The sequence below is a fragment of the Acromyrmex echinatior genome, chromosome 2 (genome assembly GCF_024713525.1).
Source record: "Acromyrmex echinatior isolate Ae372 chromosome 2, ASM2471352v2, whole genome shotgun sequence".
NCBI classification, from domain to species: Eukaryota; Metazoa; Arthropoda; class Insecta; order Hymenoptera; family Formicidae; genus Acromyrmex; species Acromyrmex echinatior.
In genome coordinates, this window is record NC_141853.1 from 24,962,279 (window position 1) to 24,983,688 (window position 21,410).

The following is a 21,410-nucleotide window of genomic DNA, read 5'->3' on the forward strand; positions in this document are numbered from 1 at the left end:
AGAGAACTCTTCGGATTCCGGTGATCTGGCAAGTCGTCTCAGAGGTGAAGACGCGCAATGGGGAGGCGTGAGCTCACCTTTACTTGGGTATTATATGATTATTAAGACGCGTGGGGCGTCTGTGCTGCAATATCCGGCGTAACCCTCCACCTCACAAACTTTCCTGCGTATCATTGTTTCACTCGTGGCTCGCTTATGAAAAAGGAAAGCGATTAGAAAAAAAAAATTAAAAGTAGTAAAATAACCGCATATACTAAGTACATAATAACTCGATAAAGGGTCATTAAACGTCAAAAACGACATCGCATTTATTTAAAAAGCGTAGACAATGTTCCGTGTTTGTAAATCGAGTACGCAACAACACATACGGCGTCTTCCTTCATATTTAACCGTCATAATCATTCGTCCGATCCATTTGTCACTCAGCATGGTAGCGTGCCAGACCGAGAGGAAATTATCTCGAGTGACGCAGTGAATTCCGTAAGAACGAATTAGATTCGTGCATCCGTCGAACAACCGTCGGTTCTGATAATATATGTACATGCCATGCTTTTAAAACAAAATTAAATCGTGAGATGTGTTTGTTCATTCTAAAAAAAAAAAAATTATCGAGAGTGTTCCTTAGCGGAACTGGTTGTCGATAGTGTGGAAGAATTGAGCTCGGCAAAGTCATCACGGGGTCATACCAGTCGGCGAAAAAGGAGAATCGCCGAGGAAAGAGAACAAGCGGAGCATTGCGCGCTCACGAGAACGAAGAACAGAACGCGCGGGTGGCGAGGGCTCATAAGGTCTCGTAGAGATATTTACATTGGAACGGTCGTCGGTCTCTTCTTGGCTGGCGGTATTATCAATATTCATACATAATCCAGAGCTGGAGACATCCGCGGAACGTGCAGCACGCCAGCCGACCGCATACGGCGCACGGACGGAGGCGAACGATGAGGAAAAAAAAAGAGAAGGGGTCCCGATGAGAACACACGAGGGGGCACTGCAGCGTGCAGAGCGAGATGGGCCCCAAAGAGGATGGAGGAGGGGGAAGCTCGTCCAACCGCAAAACATCCAAATCGACGAGTAAATACGTTGTTGACTGTGCGGGGAGAAGCCCGAAAGCCAAATGGAATTCGGTTCGGTGATTTAGTGGGCGGTCTTCGGAGACCGCCGGCCGCCACGGCTGCCTCTGCTCGCTCGTATTCTCCTCTACTCTTCTTCACGACCTCTATACTGACATCCTACAGCCGTCGTCGCAGTCATCAGCATGAACAAGCATCGCGATGCAATGCAAGGCTGCTACCGTGCAGACACGTGCGTGCCGATTCTTTTCAAGGACTCTCGAATGCGCTCCACAAGTTTCGCTTGGAATCGATTGAAAAGCGAGAGGCAATAACACGGTAAACCACGCGAATATAAGAGCGAGCAATAGAGAAAAATCGTAAATTGTTAATAGACCAAGAATCATTTTGGAATCAGTCATTTGAGAATGTCTACATTATTTTTTAAAAGGTACACTGAAGAAAGAAACTTTAGGAAACTTTCGTGAAACGGAAGGTCTCGTTATACCTTCAAAAGTGATATAAAATTCATGTGCATGTGATAGTAGGTCACGGAAAATATTCCGAAAAGTTGCAGTCATATCTGTGCTGAGCTTCTTACAGCGATAAGAAAGGTTCGGGGAAGCGAACCAATTAGTGTTTTGCTCGGTTAATGAATCGTCGTCCGAACCACTCCTGCTTCTGGTTGCAGGTTGGGTTAGAACTGACGGTATGCCTGGCTCGTTTAACGGAAGAAAAAAACAAAGAGACAGAAAGAGAGAGAGAGAGAGAGAGAGCGAGCGAGTCCACGAAGCAAGCCCACGAAGCACAAAGACCGAGCAACGAAGAGAGCAACCTCGCCGAAGAAGTGGGTTATTAATTATCAGTACTACCTCTGTCTCATCCTACTCCTTTACAACCGCCAACAGCCATCCTACCTATCTTCTATCGCAGCCTCCCGGCTTGACTAAGAGTTCCACAAAGATATAGGATAGAAGCGTGAGTACAATGCACATAGTTAACATTTGCATATTGTCATTAATTATTCATGATTTATAAAAATACTATAACCCTTAAAAGGTCGCAATAATAATTGTGGCAATTCTAACATTTGCAAATAGACGCCTCAGGGTCAAATATTTTTCATTTTACAGGGTCAGTGTCGAAGAACAGTCAGCACGGCAAGTTGTATAATATCGAGAATTATGAGAAATCATTAGAAATAATAAAACTCAAGCATATCTCATTTCGCGACTATAAAGAAAAATTACAGTTGTTTTCAACAATCTAACACGATATATATTCGCGTGCAATATGTCCTTTCCACTCTTCGAGATTACGTTTTATCACCAGATTGCACAATTTCGCCATTCCATCGGAGATTAACCGTAAATGTATATGTATATTCGTTCATACGGTAAGTGCAGCACGGAAGCATTCCGTAGTGGAAATGGCGATTGCTGCGATGCTCAGAGAAAATGGATACTCGGCAATGTACTTCTTACTAGAAAAATTCGTAGGATACGACTGTACCCTTCGAGGCAGAAGAGATTAAAACTACGAGAGAGAAAGAGAGAAAGAGAGAGAAAGAGTGAGGATAGAAGCAAGTGAGCGAGTCGTAGAGGCTGAGAAGAACCTTGAACCTTGGAAAGCTCCAATCGCCGTTGCGCGAGTTCGTTTGCCTAGCAAGACGAGATTTATACCTCAATTGCTACGAGTCTCAATCAGGAGTGCGCATACAAATATTGAATGCACCATACCACCAATACCACTCCGAAACGATTAGGTCTGTACACGTTTGAACTCACGTGCAATAAGGCGTTATTAATCGAATCAATCTCTAACACCCATCGTAAATATAACTCTCAATTATTTTTATAATATTGATCATTATTTATAATTTCCATAAATTAAGGTAAAAGTAGTTCTACGAGTTCGTTCGTGACTGGAATGAGAGTTCAAATAACTCTCTCGCCTTAAGATCACTCTTCAATTACTCTCCTAATAATAATAATAAGATTAAACAAAATGTACGACATTGATGCATTAAGTAGGGTTCAAGCTGTACATTTCATAATAACTGTAACTCGATATCCATGTAACTGACAAACTTGCTTATAAGAAAATTAGCTTGGTGTCGGCACCAAGCAAACCGACGTCCGTCGATTTGAAAGGGCTGTCTATAGCTGTTATTTCCACTGCGAGCTACCATAATCGAGCGTGTTCACTGATAAAATTTACGAGCGCCCATATTGTCCTGTCTCAAAATGGTCGATGCGATGACGTACGACAGGTACGATGACACGCGGATTACGACCGGCGTGTGTTGAACACGAAGTATCCCTCGATATGAACACGCATCGGCTGATTGTCTGTCAAGCAAGAAAACTCACTACGCGTCTCGTAAGAAATATTACGCGTCGACATGCGTTACGATTATCTTCGTCTAACGCTCTCCGACACTCTTCATTCGAGCGACATATGATCTAGAATGATACGCAAAATTATTATCATACACGGGAATCTCTTCGATCGAGCGCACATCGCGTCGGTTCGAAAGTCATGGAATTCGACCCCCCGGCCGATTGATTAAACGCGATTAAATACTATCGGGATATTATATCGTCGGTGCGCAGATTCCGATTCGCTTATTTGATCACTGTGGCGTTATCGCGCGCGCGCTCCATTTCTTGCACGGTGATTCGAGTATAATATCGACATAAATCTCAGGCTAAAAATCGATAAAATTAAATTCTTTCTCGCGAATTAGCACGTAATTGTTCGAGAATTACTACATCCGCGAAACCGTATATAAACCACAGCAATAAGTCAGTCGTAGTTGCGAGAAAGACGACATTATGCATTCTAAACTCTGACACTTTCGCCCATCGATCTAACTAATAGCAACCTCTTAGACGATCATAAGGCACTCGTTACCGCCTTTAGGCACTAAAAGTCAACTCTATTGCTATTTACGATCAGTCGTACAACGATAAAGGCATCGTCCGCAAGATCCTTCGAAAAGTTCGAATTTTGAAGTCAATGAGAAAAAATTTTCATTTCTACGTCTCGAGCATTAAATCGTGACATTACTGTCGTAGGCATGTTTAGAATCACTGCGCTTTCTATCACTTTTAAAATTACGGACAATCAGCTCCATGAACAATGATATTCCGTTCCCAATAGAAAGTTCTCCTATAGAGGAGAAATGAATCGAAGCACACGGGGTTCGTGAAATGATTTTAATTGAAGAAATTCCAGATATCGCGACTAAATCCTAACCTCGCACGCCTACTCGTAAGAAACACGGATCAGAAACGATTAATATCGCATTTGCTGACCAATCACGGATGTCCATTCTCGCCTTTGGGCACTGGAGGCGAGCAGCTTGAATGATATTTACGATCGGCGGGACCCGAGGCTCGGTCGTAGACACCGTGGACTGACTTTCTTAGTCACAATGTAATAATGCGCCTTACGCTCGACGTGCGCACGTTTACGAGGCGTCGTCGAGCGCATTTTACCTCGTAAATGTAGGCGGCAGCACCTGGAGGTAACCTATAATATGGACACGAATTTACGTCCTTTGTCCGGCACTCGACACTTTTCTACGTCTTCGTACCAAGAAGTGGTTTAGTGCTTTGCGAGAACAATCTTGCGAAACAATTTCTGCATGCGCAATTGAAAGACAGGAAGATGGTGACTTCAATGACTCAAAGAACTAAGAAAAGAACAGAGTCATCGTATGACTATCTATTTGGTGACTACTCGACAATTCCTAATCAAAATTACATCTATCGTGTCAGAATGACTTTTATAGAAGATATAATTTCGGTACACATGCTACCTTAAAGTAGCTTTCTGTCTCTCTCTCTCTCTCTCTCTCTCTCTCTCTCTCTCTCTCTCTCTCTCTCTCTTTCTCTAAAACGATTCATATTCAAAGATCAAACCGTTCCTTGGAGAGAAGTCCTTAAAGTGGTACTTAAACATGCTATTACCCAGCCAATGCAAACGGAATGCGAATTGCATTGCTGCATTGTCGATGCACAGCACTACCGCTTAATTTGAAGATTCTCCGATTAATTTTAGCATCAAAATGTAACCAAGATATTCAGCGTACAAACTATGTAACAATCGAAACAATAAAGGGAAAGGTGGAACCGTGAAGCGGTAAAGGGACAGGGGGTGGATACGATGTAGGATGAAGAAGGGTTACCGTGTGCGTACCGTGACTGCCGGACCCGGAGGGCACTCATTCTCTTAATCTGATCGCTTAGCCCCGGTTATTATGCTATTACGCCGTATGACTTGACGGGTTCGAAGGCAATTATCGGCAGTTAGATTTCCAGGCCCCGACACACCGTACCGTGGACAATGGTCGGTGAAAGGCGAAGGTTCGATCGATATCTCGCACGGGCAATGTGAGCCACTGACGTTGTTGCTGTTGCTGTTGCTGCTGCTGCTGCCGCTGCCGCTGCTTTCCGGCATGGTCGTTGCCGTTGCCGATAGCTGCCGCCGCAGCAATTGCTGATGCTGCCGATCCGTGATTGCCATGGGCTGTCCGCTCCGTGTGCGGCCGTCGCGATTACTAGCTCTGGAGAAGCGGCGCTGATCGGAAGATCGAGATGAAATCTCTTGTTGGACGCTTAAGTCTTAAGTCGGTAGGATAAACAACTGACTCATAACTTGAGGCGGGAGAAATAATTTGACAGATAAAGTGTAATCACAATGATAGTCATAATAAATAATAATTATAATTAATATTCTTTCCAAAGTATATATGTGACACACTCTTGAAATTTCTTAGAGTGAAATTTCACTCGAAAAATGGAGCATTGAAAGCAAGAAGTTGAAGTTCGGTCATACTGATCGTCGTGTCATCGTCGTGTCAACGTTGATTGTTGAGTCAATATTATATAGAAATGTTAACAATGCTTTTTCCAGAAAATGCTAAGAAACGCTAAGAAACCACATATATCAAGTTTAAATTTTTTTTTTAGGTTAAGCTTTTGGTCTCATTCTCAAATCATCTTGACTAATGTTTTATTCCAAACAAATGAAGCATTTCTTATGGTTGGAATTAAATATTCACCCTATAAAGTGAAATATCCAGCTAACGCTAATCAATCATAGAAAGGTCAATTCGTATAAAGTATTTCTAATGTGCTAAATAATCCATAACAGCAAAAGAATTTTCACAGAATGTTCAAATTTTAATGAAATAATTGAACTATTGTATAAACATTTCTTGTATATGTCACGAAAATCACCTGCGAGCAATACGAAGATACGTAAACTCGTAAATATAAGAATCACATAAGAGAGAATAAAAAGAGCGCAGCATTTCTCGCTTTGTGAAATGAGTTCTCAAAATTGTAAGATAAAATAAAAAAAATGTATTTTTGACAATATATTTAATTAAAAATTTATTCAGGAACTTTGGGACCTGAAATTTCTGTGAAAATTATAATTTTGCAGAATATATATGGAACATTCTCCGAATATGTAACAATATATAAATAGAATATTTAATGATTATTTGAATATTGCTCTTATATTCTAAAAATATTTCAGAATATTGTTGAAATACTATTTTGGAATTTTAAAAACATTTAAGGAATATTTAGCGTTAACTGGGCAGTTTTTTTTTTTTTTTTTTTTTATTATCGATCGCAATGAATTTTCACTCGTTTTGAGTAATATTTCATTCTAACAATTTAGAATATAAAAAAAAATATACAGAATATAGTTCTAAAAAAGATTTCTTCTTTTTCTCTCCTATACATGGATATAAAAAAACGCATTAAGAAATTACATCATCAGTTAGGGAGACTGTGGTTTCCGCTAATCGCGCCCATTTCACGCTTCCTTGGCGAACTGCGAAACGACTCAATTGCCCCATCGTATTGGTGCATCGCGATAACGCTGTCAATGAGCAAAGATTCACGACGTTAGACACGTGCGTGGAACGGACGGTACGCACGTGGCACTAAGTCCGCGTGCATTCGTAGCCTCAAGTCCCACTCGCTAAGTCTAATATATATAAATGATGTCGCTCTCCTCTACTCTTTTCTCGTCGGCGATCCGTCGTGGAGGTCGATGGTCGCTGATCGTTAACGGTCGTCCCGCAGGAATAATTAAATGCCTCCTCCTATCACGGTGAATAGAGACAATGGGCGTCGTGCTAAGATACGTTACGTAGCGTCTCGGCGACGAGATTATATAGCGGGTAGCGCGAGTTCCCGCTCTCTTCTCTCCGTTATCGTGTCGACATCGGCGGGCGCACGTTCGTGATTCGAGATGTCCCCCACGGACCGGTTGCATCGGCACGACCGAGTTAATCCGCGGCGGCTGTACGCGTGTAGATTGAACGCGGGTGCGTCCCTCTCGGCAATCGAACAATCGCGCGGATCCGAATACTCTCCCGGGACCGGCAGAAAGAGTCGTTTGTTTTCAGCCCACCAAGCCCATTTTGTGTTTCGCGCTCGAGTTGCGGTTCGCAATCAAATCCCTGCCGAGAACTTTGTCGTTTGACGCCCGTTGACGACTAGCATCCATTTTGTGTGACTTGCGGACAATCGCAGGTGATGATGGTTCCGCAAACGCGACGTAAAGCTACACAGCCTACTCTTTGTGTATCTCTTGGGCCAGAAAAAACTATGAAAAAGAAAAAATTTCAAAAGAATAATAAAAGTAATTATAATAAAAGTATACAACTTCAAGTTTTAAATTACTTTTATTTTGTAATATGATTTCCCTCAACTTTAATGCTCAACTTCATCCAACGATATTCCAATGCTTTTATGCTATTCAGAAATCAGTTTCTTAAAGTTCCTCTAAATATTTAGCTTTATTGTAGCTATCAGTCTTCTTTATTATTGTATATAATGATACACTATCATTCACAATACACTTTTCGTCTCCTTAAACATTTCTATTGCTATTGAGGCTTTTTTAACAAAAAAAAACTTAATCACGGCACATGATTAATATTATTCATTTCCAATATGATATACTTTATTTAAACTAATTTTTATAACCTAGTTAACAGGACAAGTTTAAACTTTAAAGTTACATATAAAATAGATATCATGCGCCAATAAAAAATACTTCAAATGTTACCATTTATAAATTAAATCGTTAATATGAGGATGACCTGATAAAGAGGTCGAAATGTTTGTTACAATAAACGTATATTGAAAATTGTTCATTGGCTCGTAGCCCTTCTTAAATACTTTCTTTATTTTCAATTTATTGAGCCATATTATCTATTTTTATTATTTTTAAGTCGTTAAGTTTTCAAATTGTTCTCAAACATTATATTTTTTTGTTAAATCAAAAACATCATTAATAACTCATGATGCACTAAGATTAATTAATCATTTTACAACATAACTTCTCATAATAGGAACGTAACCGTTTTCTTAACTTAATAAAGATACAAAGATTTTAGAAAGCTATCATGAAATTATAATAGCTTTTCCTTACAGCAATCAGCAGCAACGTTGAGTGAAAGCTTTTAAAGGCCATATTAAATCAAATACAAGCCTGTTTTATGATCTCCTCTAATAATAATTAAATGTGAGACGTAAACACGTAAGATTCTTAAATCTGTAATGCGACGACGATATCCGGGATGACAGCAAAAGGGACTCGCTCTCGAGTTTCGACTGGCGCAGAATGAGAGTAAATTGCATTTCAACCTCATTGTTCTCTACCGATTCACAATGCCGACCGGAAGTCGGTCGGTAATGGGGGTCCGTAGAAGAGAGCAGCGCACTTGTCGCAATAAAACTTCTCTCCGGACACTCCCCCTGTTCCCCGCTATTTTGCTATGTACCCCGATCATCTTAACTACCAGACAGGACATTCACACCGGGCGAGAGAGAAAGAGAGAGGGGGAGAGAGAGAGAAAGAAAGAGAGAGAGAGAAAGAGAGAAAACTCATCTCTCACTCTTCATCTACCCATTCTTATTCAACTATTCTATCTTATTCCACGAACATAATTTTTTCTCGGTAATACAAACAAACTAATACCTCTTATCCAGTTTCTTTTGACTTTTATTGAAAATAAACAACAATTTTCATATTTCTAAATAGATACATGTTCCTTTCAAAGCACAAACTGTTCTTATTCTTATATTATACTTTTAAGGTCCGGTTCCACCAATGTAAGATTAACTTTAATCTCGGATCAATTTACTCCTTATCTTTTTCTAATTCTGAGACTAACTGAGATTAAAGTTATACCGAGATTAAGTTAATCTTACATTGGTAGAACCAGCCCTAAGAAGTCTACTTATAGAACATATTTTTCATTTTCAAACGAATAAAGATATTATATAATCAGGGTAGCATTTCAACTGCCATTGAACACAAAGTGGACCTCTTCATCGGAAACCCTGACCTTTATCCGCGTGTCTCAAAGCGTCGTTCTCGCGGCGGTACGTACGGTAACGATTATCCTGATCGCGGGATTAAGGACCGCGGCTTGTCGTGCCGAGGTTGAGCTACGGCATGATCCTACGGCTTAAGGCCGTTTGTCTGTCGGCGCGGTGGCTGAATTTAATCGTCTGAAACGTACCGCGCTCTCGGGAGCAGCGAACGCCACTGGAATCCTTCCTGTCAGATGACGAGACGTTAAACGGTATCCCTGGAGGTATTACCAGTCCCGGATACGGAACGCACGAAGGAAGGAGGGCGGACGCGCAAAGGACCGAAGACGAAGAGTAACATCTCACCGTACGTCTCTCCCCCGCCGCTACGAATGTCCCGTGAGTTCAAAACAAACGTCTCCGGGAAGGATGTCATCAGACAAGACGTGATAAACGTCGTGGCGCGTCTGGAAATATGAGAGTGCCATGCGAAACCCGTAAAGTCGCCGAGTAATTTTGATCGCGATGTGACGCACAGCGCCGTTCGTTAAAACGTATCCTGTTATCGTATCCTGTTATGTCCGCTCGCGATGACGATCGTATCTTGAAAAATGCGTAATCTTTCACTCTCTTTACCCTCTTTTTTCTCCAAATTCGTCGGCTACCGTAAACGCGTACGTGACGGTGTATCGTGCAAGGCGGATTCCCATTATATCGCGCGTATAATTACGAAGATTATTAGATTTAGAGAAAACTATGAAACAAAAGCGTAATACCATAACGAAGCTGTAAAATACAGCGTTTAACTATATCCGCGTGTTCTCCAGCTAACGATCGATAGCCGCATAAAAATTATGGCCCAGTTCCATCAATGTAAAATTAATCTTGGTTCAATTTACTCGTATCGTTTTCTAATTTTAAGAATTATAAAAAGATAAAAAATAAGTTAAACTGAGATTAAAGTCAGTCTTATAAGTCAAGATCAAAGTTAATTTTAATAAGCGATCACAAAAAACCACATAAATAAACACTTGATTTAATTATTAAGGACCGAAAAGAGTGGAATCAAAACGTCTTAAATTTGAATTTGCACATATAAGCATGTGGTATTGGCCCTGATTGATCTTTTTTAGTTACGATTTATAAGTAGCAAGCAAAAAGATCAACATTTTGGAATTTGCCACAGCTTACGTTACTGCCTTACGGTCTTTGACAGATGCTTATTGCTTACGTTTGCTTACGTTTTACTGCTTAAGTTTGTTGTGTACAACTTTAGATTCAGGAACCATGAAGGCTTATGAGAATCTCCTTTCGAAAACAACTTAGAACGCGATGTTCCTCACGCCTCACGCAAAATGACTCAAAGAAAGGCGACGAATGCAAGATCCGCGTGGCTTCCTAGAGAGATCAACGTATCGTCGGAGTTCACGAAAGGATTCGCTTGTAACGTATCACCTGGGTGAATACGATGGTGAATACGATGGTGTCCTGCAGCGGGTCGTGTGCGTCGGCACATAAACGACAGCGAAGAAGGTTGAGTTGAGGATATGCGCGCGACGGCGACGACGACGGCGACGACGACGGCAACGGCGACGGCACCTACGCGGCTTAACCTCGCACACGTACGCGCCCCGTAGGATGGCCGGGCTTTATTTGAGGAACGTGCCGCGGGAACATCCCGAGAAGCTTTTCGGGTAAAAATAGCGGAAATTGCATCTCGACGGGGTGGTGGATGAAGCCCAGTCGCCAGTCTGTACGTGACAGTCGCGCCGCGCCACCTCGCACGCGGGGAACAGACTGACACCTTGTGTCTGTATACTGTCGTATATTTGGATGCTATGTTGACTCTTTACAGCTGTTACCTACGGATGCGGACGACGATATTTTACCATTCCATCCAAACCGAGATAAAACTAGACCGACTTCTTTTTGCACCGCTTTCGCTTCCGTAATGTGGTGCGCGGAATGTGCACGCGACGTCTGCTAAAATCTTCATCTAACTAATCTAAATATCTTATATACGTAAGATGTCTTTAAATAGTCCTCTCAGAGAGAAGAATTTCTTACGGAAAATCAAAATAAAATCTTTCTTCCGCGAGACAATTAATTAAATACCATCTTTGGGTGCTCTTTCTAAAATAATCTTCGGCTTGTTGGAAAAGTTATTGGTATTTCTTCTATTCTATTACAGCTGATAAGATTAAGTCGAAGAAAGTCAAGAGTTTTAGTCCGTGAAAACTGCAACTCGCGATTTAGTTATCTTGAGAGACGATTCGGCGCTTAAGAACTAAGCGCGTCACTCCGCGCTCCGAAAGTTCCGAACAAACTCGATAGTGACAACGAGTACCATCGGAGATTCGTCTTTTCAACGCGCTCGAGTTTTCCACTGAATAAATTCAACGTTATCATCGTCAGCAAAACTGCCGGAGGGGAGAACACGCTCTTCACTGATTGTTCGCCCGCGCGGGCAGGAATTCAGATTTCTTAATCCATAATGCATGAACCGTTTAAGGAGCGCTTAGCCGAGGACGTAAACTAATGTAGCGGATTGCCGAGCATTGGGATGAAAATATCGCTCGGTTTCCGCGCTTTCCGCTTGTTTCTCTTCGCGCGCGTTACGGGCTTCGCATGGGAATCCCAGGCTTGGCGCGTGATCCAAGACTCACCAAGACTGGAAAAAAAAAAGTAATGGATGGGCGAGGGGAGCGTACATTGTTGGCCGTGAGATTGCAGCGTCATGGGTCTTGAAACCGCTCGTAAAATTGCGAATGGCCAGGGAGCGAGAGTGTCGACGAGAGCGAGGAAGAGGAAGAGAAAAGCCCGACGTATCTATTGGATAGGCAAGATCGATGCCAGTCCAGACAGGACATTCCGTGTACCTGGTACGTGAATTCTCCTTTCAGTCCGAGAGTTCGAGTGTACGCCTGCGTGTGCGAGCGCGTGCGTATGTGAGTAAATACCTCCCACGCGTACAGATAATGGTACATCCGCGTATCTTGCCGCGAGTACAAGTCAATACCTACGCCGTCGGTACTCGAGCGAACGTAATCGCGTTGTGTAAACGATTTTCTGCTCGATGTGTTCGCCGGCATTGCCGGACACGCGTTTCGTGTGGTTGCTAGACGCGTGCAGGCTCGTCTTTATCGGGTTTCAAAAGAAACACGGTGTCGATCGTAAAGGATATTGAGTGCTCGATGTTTTTTAAGGGATAGCTTTATCGTCATTTAACCTTTGGCCTTTACTACGCTTTACTAGAATGAAACAGGAGTTAATGTAATGAAAATATAAACATCATCCTCTTGTAAACTCAAACCGGATATAATTAAATGGTATCTTAAGAAAATATATTATAACTATCATATCAATGTAAAATAAATATTCTAATTAAACTTTTATTTTCAAATTGAAAAATTCCATTAAAAAAAATTTCTTAAGTTGATCGATTTTTCAAAAAACATCATCTCTCTCTCTCGAATTAAATGTAAATAAAAAGAAATCAATGTAAAACATTTAATATTACAATAAAAGTTACATGCACTTTAGTTATAATCATTTTTATATCAATCTAAAGTCTCGACAAAGAACGATCCACTTCTGATACAACATGACTGGTAAATCGTTCGTAATTTTCTGCACGCGCGCGATATCTTTCCCGCAATATCTTAAAATTTCCGTATATCTTGCGCGCGAATGTAAATGAACGGATTCTCGTAGGAAGAGTGTAAATGTGTATCACCCTGTCGAATACAAACTGCGCCGATTAACGGGACTATCTTCCAAACAGACATGTAATTTTCATATCTAAACCGTCCCAGCTTCGTGTTCAATGTGCTAAGTGGTCTTGTCCGGCATGTTTCTCGCATGGTTACCAGAGACCGCCGACAATCGTCTTTATTAGCGTTTCAAGGTGAGAGACATCAAACAGCGAAAATTTCTTAAAAGAAGGTACGCGTCGATATTCTAATTATACAATACGAATCGCGTGAGAAGCCGCCATTAAGCTCGCACACAGAATCTCTTTCGTGGCAAACTATCGTAAACACGAATACGTTCATCATTTTCACGCGCGTGTGCGTAATTACATTCGTGTAGACAGGCACGCGGCTTTTCCCTGTTTCTTCAGTATTACTATCAGACAGACGGATCGTAATAATTCAGATAGCTAGGTATTATTTAGATAATAAGTGTTGAGAAATGTCAACAATCATATACAGTGAGTACACAAAGTATTCGTACAGAGAAAATATTTTTTAAAAAAACTTTATTTTTAAAAATTAAATATTATCCAGCAAGAAATGAGTCATCGAATTGATGTCGAATCGATGTCGATGCAATGATTTCAACACCAATTCGATTCGACGTTTAATTGATGATCATTTCTGGGTAATTAACAATTTATTCATAAAGTATAAAATAGATTATATGATTTTTAAAATTATATATATCAAAAAGATGTGCATTAATTATAGAAAATATATCATCCGAAAATTAAAAGTTCCATTGTTTGAATGCTCAAAAAGTTCGAGAAATTTAGCTTATAATATCAGAAATACACGCGAAGAAATACATTCACTTATATATGTTAGAACAGAATATATTCATTGTATAAAATTGCTGATTAATGTTTATTTTCTACAAATAAGACTTTTTTTTATAAAAAATATCCTTATGTGAATATTTTCTGCTTTTATTGTATATTTAAGATTATTCCAATTAAACAATTGCAATAATGATCAGATATAAGAAGAAGATATTACAATAAAGATCACAATATATTTCTGCAACTATTCTAAAATATACTAACAAATATTATATTAAGTTTAAAAATATAATATTTTGTAAAAATATTTTAAAGATATTTCTGAAAATATTTTATATATTATAAAAGGATTGTTGCAATCATTCGAGTTTAATATAATTAATATATAACTTAAAACAATCATTCCACTAAAATAAGAAACTTTACAACCTATAGTGTAGTAATTTTTACAAGTTGTACGTTTTATTAACATTTATTATGTTTCTGTATAATAAAAATTACAATATCAATATATCAAAAAGTTTGCAAACATAAAAATATTATCTGATTAAAATGTAAGCATTGTTATACATTGTAAAGAAAAAAAAGGATGTAACTATTATAACTTTACTGATGAAAATAGAATAATTTTGATGAGAATTGTTATAATATACTTAGGTATTTCCGTACAACAAAATGTTGCAAACAAAAATATATTTTCTATGTATAATTTATTATTACGCTATAATATTTAATCTTTAAAAGTGCATTATACAGTTGCTTTTATATTAATTATTGTTAATGGAATCGGACGCTAATCGGAAGAACGTACAAATCTGAAAATTAGCCGTCTGATCAGGTTTATCTCCGGATATACGACCGTAAAGCACGACGAGGACGACGTCTGTAAGGATCGTTTCAGTCTCTCGGAGATCCGAGAGTTTTGTACCGTTTTTCGCCTCATCGGAGAGGAAAAAAGTCGTATGGGTGGCTGTCCCGAGCGCGTTCCACACGGAGTAATTTCGCTAATGGTCTTGAATTGCGACGGCGCGGCGCGGCGCGTCGCGACGCGACGCGTCGCGTCGGCTCGTTCCCTGCTCATTCGACCCCGGTCCACCGCCGGACTCCAGCGGCGGCAGAGTTAATTCGCCGCTGGAAATTCGGAAATTAAATTGGTACCTACGAGAAGGCTCCTTTTAATGCGCGTAATTACGTGATTACACCGTGGAGGGGTTCGAAACGGTTTGAACTTGGCGGCTCGCATTAAAGTATATCGCCGCGATGTCGAGCAGGATGAAGAAGGAGAGATACAGAGAAAAGAGAGACAGGCACAAAGAGAAAGAGGGCTCATAAATTTGTGTGCGTGAGTTATAACGAGAGGAAACATGGCTTATGCGTTACGAAAACAGGACGTGAACGCCAATCGTGGGCGATTTTTAAACACGATGCGAATGCATGCCTGACTTAAAATATAGTTTTTGTCATACCTTTCATAAGGAAATGATTACTCAATAAACGCAAGTCTTAAAAATGTATCAAATATTTTTATGTATCAATCCGTGATCTTATTGAGGAAATACTTTGAAAAAGTAAAAGCAAAGCTGAATAATTCGAGAAAAACAAACATATTGTTCAATATAAAAATAATTTTGTGTGATTTCGTATACGTAACTTTTTAGTAATATAAATTATTTTAAATATAACTTCCGTAAATGAAATGTAATTTCATATAAATAAAATGTTTTTCTTTATGTAACTATTTAATATAACTGCTGAGATAAATTAGGTGATGTATGGCATAAAACTGTTGAGTGTCAATTGCTTTTTTCGCAACATATTTTTTTGTAGAGTCAAAACTCCATCAAATGTATTAAAATTTAGAATATTATTTTCACACAAAGTGATTTCAATTAAACAATCAGTCAAAAAACAATATATTCCCTTAATTGAAAGCTTGATTAATTCCCTTCTTTAACCGAAATGCGATTAATGGATGTAGCACGAAGAGCTGCTGCCTATCAACTAGAAAATACATCGTAAAATTTACGCATTCTTGAACGTCGCGTCTGCAAATAGTGTCAGGGGCACGTGCGCATCAGATTTTCAAGTATCACGGATACGTACTACGAAGAAATCCTCACTTCGTCACAATGCTAACATTCATTTGTTTTTAGCACATCATGTGCGCTGGAATAATCGGAGCGATAAATTGCGGCGGATAAATGTCTGGACGGCGGCTGAGGAACAGTGGCGATTAATTGTCCACGTCCGTATGGCACTTAACGAGTAACGGCAATGAGTAACTCTCGCATAATATTAGCCATTAATTGCAACATTTGTTTTATTAATCGATGTGCTATCCGTTTAACGATACGCGCGATACGTTACACCGCATACGATTAGCGTCACGGTATGCAATGACGCACAATCAATTACATTCCTGAATAAGCCAACATAGGCGGATATTTTTTTTTTTTTTTTTAATTAGACGAGAACATTTATGCCTTCGGCGTGAGATTACCATGTTACGCAATCGTCTTAATTACGACTTTCGAGGGAAAGTCATGCTTGAAGAATTTTTATAGCGCATAGACCTACGACTGATTCTATCAGTTGCAAGCTGGTTCGATTCGAGAAAGAGGAAAGGAATTCCAAACAGGAAAGAATAAAATACTGAAATTTATTAAAACATCAAAAAATTTAAATAATTCGCTGAAATATTTAAAAATTTAGCTAGATACAGATCTGAAAATAATTTTGTTGAACCAGTTAAATAATTACGCAGGAATTTTAAGCATTATAAATAATGTTACAAAAAATTTTAACTATAATTGTGCGTCCTACATAATTATTTTGATAAACCAACAAAATTATTTTAGATAATTTTTAGATACTACAGCAAAACTGTCTTTTTCGTGAAAAATCTATCATCATCTTGCACCTCGAGTTTTGTATCACTTTTATTAAATAAATCTCAAGAAGAAAAGCAATGTTAATGTTCATTTCTATTATTACGCTATTGCTTTAATATAATAATAAACAGTAAATTTTCCGATATTGTTTCTTCCTATGCACATATACATACAAACTGTTTAGGAAATAATTTTTCAATTTAAGGAGAATAAAATAACAGGCGGATACTGAGCATGTGACAGCGAAGAATGCTATTGTCATTTACGACGAAGAATATATGAATACCTAAGTGAATGCAGAAGATGTCGGACGATATTATCTCATGGCGTTCGTAATGATAAAGCCCAACGATGTATTTTGACTTCTGGTACCGCCCATTATAAGCCGGAAAATATAATGCTACGTGATTTACAATTCGGGTAACTGGCCAAGTTATCTCTTTTTTTTTCTCCTTTACCTCTCCTTTCTCTTTCTGTCTCTCCTTTCTCTTTCTGTAAGCAGTCTATTACTGTCAATGAAACGCAAACACCAGCGCGAAATACGTCTCGGCCGCGCGGTGAGGCAGAAAATCCGAAGACGAGTAACTCGCAATAAGAAATGCCATAAACTTTCATTTCCTTCCATGGATGTCACGTTGCGCCATTGTGTTATGTCGTCGTGTCACTGTGACTTTTCGCATCCGTGTTCGAAAACTCCCGACGAAGAGACAAATTTCCAGGAGTAAATCGCCAATGCGCTCTTAAGTTCGACGAATAAGTAAACATACTTTGTGTACATACTTTGAATTATTATTTATAGCGGAAGTATCACTTTTTGCCATGGACCATGGTGATCGAGTGAGAGACTGAGGAGAGCTAAAGAGATAGTATATCTTCACGCGCACTGAAATGAATACTTAGTTGTCACTGGCAGAAATAGTTTCACGTACGGAGACTTTTATGACGTTCACGAGAGAAGGAAGGTGAGGGGTACGTGAAGTAATAGCAGAATTATTCCCGTCTTGTTCTTCATTCAGCGACTAAAGCCCGATCTACATAAGAACGCAGGTCGCAGGTCGCAAGTGAAACGTATTTCAGATTGTAATAGGTCACAGACTACAATACGTAGGACGTTGAAGTTCACCCAACTTCCTTGTCTCCCGCATCCTACAACCTATTATACCTAATTAAAATACGTTAGATTAGTTGCTAATTTTGCAACCTGCGACCCGCGTTTTGCATCTTGTGTAGATAATCTAGCTTTAGAGGAATCGGACCACGCAAATCGCGCCCGTGCAACCACCATTCGTCGATGTTCGATCTTTATCTTCGAGATATTATCAATGACGGGGCCTGTAATTTAATCTAATTAATCACACCACGAACCCCCGCACTATTGTTCATGTTCCGTAGTATTAAATTCGCGTGAGCATGGCGAATTAAAATTACCTTGTCGCATATTTTACCGAATCAGGTTCGAGGCGCTTACTTTAATCCCCGTACGAGATACATTGTACACGGAGTCTGATTATATTCGTTATATCGCAAGCACCATTTGTTGCGGCACTGTCCGATTGCGCTATAGCATTACAGATTCGTTTAACTGCATTTACCCCCGGGACTTCCGGCTGATTCCTATTGTGTTACGCTGTTGCCTTACTAATAAACTAGACAGTAAATTTCCCAATACTACTCATAAAATATTAGTAAATCTCCCGACGGTACGTAAAGCATATTTAAAAAAAATATATTCCGATACGAAGATACAATATAAGCTAAAGTAAAAAATAACAAAACGAATAATTTTTTTATAGTATTTTTAATTGCTTGTTATGTTACTTTATTGATATTTGTTGCATTTAATTTGTAATATCGTGTACTCCAGTTTCAGTTTAGTAACTGAACATTTTACGATCGACAAATAATTAACCAATTTGCATGAACTGGAAATTGTATACAAATTCACGTAAAATATCATATTAGGCGCCAAGTTCGTTTGACTGAATATGACTCTTTTCTTCGCGCATTTGCGATAAAACTTTCGAGTTTCAATGAATAATCTCTCACGCATGACTCTAAAGTATTATTACAATTTTTTCGACTGCTCAAATGGAGATGAATGCGAATCGTTTGAAAGTACGAAACAATTTTCATTCATTCCGAACGCTCTGCGCCAATTGTGGTGCGGACGCATTTCAACATGATTCTTTTTTTTTTTACTCATTGCACGATCGATTGCCACATAACAATGCAGCTCGTGGCAGCTAATAGATACGTTTATCAGCATCCGCGCACGGCGCGTGCATGAGACAAATACGTACTCGTATTTCGTGAATACGAACCTCGCTCTATTTTCCTCCCTGGCACGGGCAAAACTCCGACGGTGCGGTGGTTCTCTCGTGCGAAGCGACGCGACGCGACGCAACGGGGTGAGAAAGGGAGCAAAATGAGCAGCACTTGAGTTATGACGGTCGTGGCCCGAAAATATTTTGCGAGCTTTATAATCCTCGGGAGCGTTTCGTCGGGGCACGAAAGATGTCTACATATAAATACGAAGCACCGGGTATATAAATATATAAATGCGAATGCGAAGGGAGCGAGTTACCGCGAAAAATGTCTCGATGGACGTGATATTCCCCTCTCGCCGCTCCTAAACGCCGTCTTTCAGATAGCCCGGGAGCGCATTTATATGCAGAGTGCACTTTCCGAATATGCATAAACCTCACGAAAGAGCAGAGGGCAGCCACGTAGGTACTAGGAATTCTCGCGCGATGTGCCCCGTTTGTAAAGTGACGGTACCGCTTAAAGGTGAGTGGAAAAAAATTGATATTCGATATATATATATATATATATATGTAATGTATATATTGCTAAACCATTTGCTAGATATAATTCGAAAATTATTCGGAAATTATTATTATTATACTGTCTCGATTAACGACATCGCGTACAAATTTTTAATTGTCTCGCGCATCATTTAATTTTTCGTGCATTGCACCGTCATTAAAAAACCAACGAGCTTACTCGATAATGAAGAAGAATGCTCTGATTTAGCAGAACGAACGTGGTCATTTCCATTTTCCGCGATATTTATTTAACGACAGTCGCGAGTTTTTAATGCAGAGTAATTGCGTTACGTCGGTTGAGCGAATATACGCACCCGGGGCATAATTGAAATTTATTTACGTGTAATTTAATAACCAATTCTATTAGCTCGTCTCGCATGGCTCTGTAATAGCCCGTTTTACTTATTTACTGATTTATTCCTAATGTTGTGCAAAGTAATTTATAAAATCACGACAATTAAAGGATTATCAGGATTATGTATATAAATATATTATATATAAAGTAGGTAATTATACTAAATATATATTAGACAGTTATTATCTAAATAAATCCAAGAACCGTTTTAAATATTTTGAATTGTTAACATTTTAGGAATTCTTGTGAAATCTCATTATTCCTAACTTTTTTACGCAATATTGTATAAATATACTTATAACGTATGCAAAAGTCCTAATGAAAATGTATAGAATTTTACCATATATTTAAATTTTTATTTATGAATGGATCTGTCTAAATTTGTACAAGTTAACTAATCTCTGCCTTTAGGTATTAAAAAGACAGTTAATCTTTATCAACTCAATCGTCTACGATAATTAACGTTCGTGTATCACGCTTGTAGTCGACGAACACAATTTATGGCGATCGCACTCGCATATGTTTTAACTGGGTGTAAATATCGTTCTTTCGATTGATTTACTTCTCAAATTATCCAATCGGCCCGTGAAAATATCACGCGTCTATACTCGTATCGCAACAACGTACACTTTCGAGTTAAGTTGAATACATTAAGCGGAAAGATGTTTTCGAAAATTATCGTCCTTCTCAAGATGTGATAATTCTAAATATACGAAAGATATCGAGCGAGACGCGCGAGATGGCTGTAATTTGATTTAACACAAAGACCGTGGCATCGTCGACGGATACACGATCGCTCTACATTAGTTTGGGAATCAGCCTCCGACGAAATTGAACATAATCACTACCGCCCGGCAGTTAAATCGATCCTTTCGTGAGAATGAACATCTTTAAAACCTTGGCGTTCTCATAAAATTATAGGGTTCCTCTCAAGCGGGTCCCTTAATATTCTATCGCCACGGCTGGGCTATCTTCCGCCGTCGTCGTCATCATCATTATGTCATGTGCCTAAAAATTTCTCGAATCAACATATATTTGCATATTCAAAGGGAAACAGCCGGACCAACCGTTTTAAAAGGCGCGTCTTTAATTTATTTTCTCGCCGTGCCCTACCTACGACGCACGTTCATGGCCTCGAAACTGGAATGAAATCAGGAACATGTTCAACAATGTACGCGGGACCAGGATTTATCGCTCCACGTAGGAAAGCCGGTTCGCGAGAGTGACACTCGTTTCGTTCCTCCCTGGCAGGCGTATTCGTCTTTTCGTGAATTTATTCCGCAGTTTACCACGCAAGAGTTCTCTCTCTCTCTCTCTCTCTCTCTCTCTCTCTCTCTCTCTCTCTCTCTTTCTCTCTCCGCCTCCCCGTATACTCGAGACGCGAATTTCGTTGGTA

General features: G+C 39.5%; 1 long non-coding RNA gene across 1 annotated transcript; it reads left to right on the forward strand.

Annotated features, from left to right (window-relative positions):
* The first annotated feature begins 1,115 nt into the window (after positions 1 to 1,115).
* Positions 1,116 to 3,016, forward strand: LOC147910670 (uncharacterized). Its single transcript, XR_015544145.1, has 3 exons — positions 1,116 to 1,388; positions 1,741 to 2,027; positions 2,183 to 3,016. It is a non-coding gene; the product is annotated as an uncharacterized LOC147910670 (long non-coding RNA).
* Positions 3,017 to 21,410: the final 18,394 nt, after the last annotated feature.